This window comes from Lathyrus oleraceus, chromosome 2, assembly GCF_024323335.1.
Source record: "Lathyrus oleraceus cultivar Zhongwan6 chromosome 2, CAAS_Psat_ZW6_1.0, whole genome shotgun sequence".
Classification (NCBI taxonomy): Eukaryota; Viridiplantae; Streptophyta; class Magnoliopsida; order Fabales; family Fabaceae; genus Lathyrus; species Lathyrus oleraceus.
The window spans coordinates 206870232-206874695 of NC_066580.1; positions in this window are offsets into that span (position 1 = coordinate 206870232).

Genomic DNA, 4464 nt, shown 5'->3' on the forward strand with positions numbered 1-4464 from the left:
GATAAGGTGCATGTACCACCAAGTCCTCTGAATGTCATGAATTCACCTTGGCCGTTTGCCATGTGGGGCATTGATATGATTGGGAAGATTGAGCCTACTGCTTCGAATGGACATCGCTTCATCTTGGTCGCGATTGATTACTTCACCAAGTGGGTGGAAGCAGCTTCCTATGCTAACGTTACCAAACAAGTGGTTGCCCGGTTCATTAAGAAGGAAATCATATGTCGTTATGGAGTTCCTGAGAGGATCATCACTGATAATGGTTCGAATCTCAATAACAAGATGATGAAAGAGCTTTGCAGAGATTTCAAGATTGAACATCACAATTCTTCTCCTTACAAACCGAAGATGAATGGTGTTGTAGAGGCGGCAAACAAGAATATCAAGAAGATTGTGCAGAAGATGGTCGTGACGTACAAGGATTGGCATGAGATGCTACCTTTCTCTTTGCATGGGTACCGTACTTCAGTGCGTACGTCGACCGGGGCAACCCCGTACTCCCTTGTGTATGGTATGGAAGCAGTCCTACCTGTTGAAGTGGAGATTCCTTCTCTGAGGGTTTTGTTAGATGTCAAGCTGGATGAAGCCGAATGGATTCGAACAAGGTTTAATGAGTTGAGCCTTATCGAAGAGAGACGGCTAGCAGCTGTGTGCCATGGGCAGTTGTATCAGAGAAGGATGAAGCGAGCCTTTGATCAGAAAGTGCGTCCTCGGAGCTATCAAACTGGTGATCTAGTTTTGAAGAGGATCCTTCCTCCCGGTACAGATAATAGGGCCAAGTGGACTCCTAATTATGAAGGTCCATATGTTGTGAAGAAGGTTTTCTCCGGTGGAGCCTTGATGCTTACAACTATGGATGGTGAAGATTTTCCGTCCCCTGTTAACTCAGATGTAGTCAAAAAATACTTCGCATAAATTGACCCGCTGGACAAAAAGAATAAAAGAGTCCAGGCAAAAAAGGGCATCCCGGCGAACCAAAAAACAGAAAGAAAAGGTTCGGGCAAAAATTAGGGATAAAAATGAAAAGAATTTGTAAACCCGGTAAGTCGAAAACCCGCAAGGGCGACTTAGGCAAAAAAGGGTATCCCGGTGGATTGAAAATCCGAAAGGGCGATCCAGGCAAAAGAGGGATTAAAGCGAGGACTACAGTCTGAGTTATCTGTACTTTATCGCACTTCGTCGTCTGCCATCTCGAAAGATGTGATCGGTCCAGTCATTCTTCTCAGAAAGCAAGGAAGTTGGGAGGAAAACTAATGATCTATGAGTTATAACAGAATTGGGAAATAGTGGATGCCGTGTTCACATTTCCATTAGGATAGATTTTCTCCTTTTATGCGCAATTACCTCTTTCTAGGAATTGCTTCCCGATGTATTCGCCTTTTCAGGCCCATTCTCAATCAATAAAAGTCGTTATTCAGATAAATAGCTCTCTTGTTTTTATTTTACTGTTTTGTTTGCAAAAACGTCCGAATTTTTTGATAAACATTGCATATAAAAACATGAAAGCTAAACAATAACGTGTAGAAAGATAAAACATTTGAAAATCATTTTGAATGTTGAGGACACTTGAGCGTATCTTGTCCATACGACCCCTGGGGCATGTATGTTGTGCTGTTTTGCAGGTTGTCGTCTGTGAGGACGCCTCCCCAGCAGATATTTCCCCAAGCAAGTATGAGAGCTTTCAGAGCTATTCTCCCCTGCAGAGACGCCTGTGGGTAGTGTCTTCTATCCCCAGCAGATCTAAGAATTGCCTATCCCCAGCAAGGTTGTGGATGTCTATCTCCAGCATGGTTTGGTATATTCTTTCCTCACCAGAGTTATGCTTTTCCTCAGCAGAGTGGATGCTTGTCCTTGTCAGGGTCGTGAAGTTCTTTCCCCAAGCAGAGCTCCCGAGTAGAGGTTTTTGTTGATGGTTTTCCTCAGCAGGTTCCCCAAGTGGATCAAGTTCGGTGAAGATTATCTCCAGCAGATTTTATCCTACCTATGGATTGGATGAGTTTTCCCCAGTGGAGTAGCATTTGTTTCCCAAAGTAGAGTTTATCCTACTTATTGGCAATTCTCCCCAGTGAAGTCGCCTTGTTTAATTCCTTAGCAAAGTCGTTTGGTTCGTCCCCAGCGAGTTGCCTTGTTTGTTCCCCAAGCGGAGTCCCCGGGTGGATCGGGGTTCTTTCCCCAGCAACAGTTTTATTTCTCCAGCATGAGTGAGAAGTCGGTGCTCTCCCCGCAGAGTATTCCTCAAGCAGAGTCTCCCCGCAGAGTTGGAGTATCTGATCAGTTTTGGCTCCCCAGCCGGAGTTTATCCTTTCGTATTTGGCATATAGTAATCATTGCATCCTCAAAACGCGTAGCATTTCCATTTGATATGGAGCATTACGCCATAGAAAAATTCAAACATATGCATTCATGTGTTGAAACCCAATCAGACCATATCCCCGGCAGAAACGGATCTTCGTTCAACATCTGTACGGCACGTTTGCTGCAGTTGCTCCTGACGGCACTCAGGATTGATAATTTCCCCGCAGAGGTTTGTTTCCTCACCCACAGTGAAAGGAAAGTTTGACTCCCCAATGAGATCCCCCGCAAGTGGTCACCATTCTTTCGGTGTCAGCACCCGCGTGTGTTCTTTCTTTAGTGTCGGCAAACACCATTCTTTCGGTGTCGGTAAACATCGAGTCTCGCCTCCAGTCATTCGTTAATGTCTGGTCTTCTTTGGATGCCGGTAAACATCATCTTTCGATGTTCGTAATACCCTTATTCTTCCCCAAAGGTTCACCTCTCTGTTGGTTTCGATAAACGATGAGTTTTTCCTATTCGTCCGTCGACGTATAGTTGTGTATTCCCCACAGATCGTCCATGGATGTCTGTTCACCTCTCCGTTGGTTTCGATAAACGTTGAGTTTTTCCCATTCGACCGTTGACGTCTGGTTGTATCCCTTTCTTCCCCAGTAGGGTCACCTCTCCGTTGGTTTTGGTAAACGTGGAGTTTTTCCCAATCGTCCGTTGACGTTTGTTTGAGTTATATTTTCTCTCCCCAGAGAGTCACCTCTCCGTTGGTTTCGTTAAACGTTGAGTTTTTTCTATTCGTCCGTTGACGTATAGTGATACCTTTCCCCTCAGAGTCACCTCTCCGTTGGTTTCGATAAACGTTGAGTTTTTCCTGGTCGTCCGTTGACGTCTAGTTGTATCTTCCTCAGTAGAGTTCTCCTTCTCCGTTGGTGTCGATAAACGTCGAGCTTCTTCTTCTCCGTTGGTGTCGATAAACGTCGAGCTTCTCCTTCTCCGTTGGTGTCGATAAACGTCGAGCTTCTCCTTCTCCGTTGGTGTCGATAAACGTTGAGCTTCTCCTTCTCCGTTGGTGTCGATAAACGTCGAGTTTCTCCTTCTCTGTTGGTGTCGATAAACGTCGAGTTTCTCCTTCTCCGTTGGTGTCGATAAACGTCGAGCTTCTCCCGTTCGTCCGTTGACGTCTGGTCGAGTTTTCCCATTCATCCGTTGATGTCTGGTTACCTCTCCGTTGGTGTCGGTAAACGTTGAGTTTTTCCTATTCGTCCGTTGACGTTTAGTTGCATACCTTTCCCATTCATCCGTTGATGTCTGGTTACCTCTCCGTTGGTTTCGATAAACGTCGAGTTTTTCCTATTCGTCCGTTGACGTTTAGTTGCATACCTTTCCCATTCATCCGTTGGTGTCTGGTTACCTCTCTGTTGGTTTCGATAAACGTTGAGTTTTTCCTGGTCGTCCGTTGACGTCTAGTTGTGATCTCTGTTCTCATTCATCGTCTTTCGATGTCTGGATGTGGTTGTACCTTTGAGAGAGAAAAATCAAAATCCCCAGGAGTCGTGGGTAAACACCTTGTCTGGTTGGTTGCAAATATCTTTTATTATCCCCTGCGGAGTGCAAATTTCTACGGTTCTTCGGTATTTAATCCCTGTTTACCCTGAAAGTCTGACAGTCATTGCTCTCATCTGTTCGGGTTCCCAGTTGATTGAATAGGGGCAGCTGTAGCACCTCAAATTTGCACCTCCCATTTTGTATATACATTTTCATGTTTAGGTCATTAGCATTGCATTGTCCACTACATAGCATTGCATTGTCCATTGCCTAGTGCAAGTCATCAGTCAAGACTGGTCAGGAGATCCAGTTGTGCAAGCAAGCAAGTGCATTTCCTATGAAAGCAAGGCCCTAGGGTTGGTTCAATGAGTTCATATGATTCAAGGATCATTTTGAAGTGGTTTGGCCAAGCATTGGATGTTCAAAGCTCATCAGTCAATGACCAGTTCATCTGAAACCCTAGAAAGTCAACAAAAGTCAACTGTCAGTTCAATCATGGATTTGAAGGTGGGAGATGGTTAGAGAGGACTCATTCATGTCCATACAAGTCTCATTTGACATTTCAAACATCAACAATGAAGAATTTGAGGTCAGATGAAAAGTTTCCAAAAATAGTAAGTGACCTGTAATTTG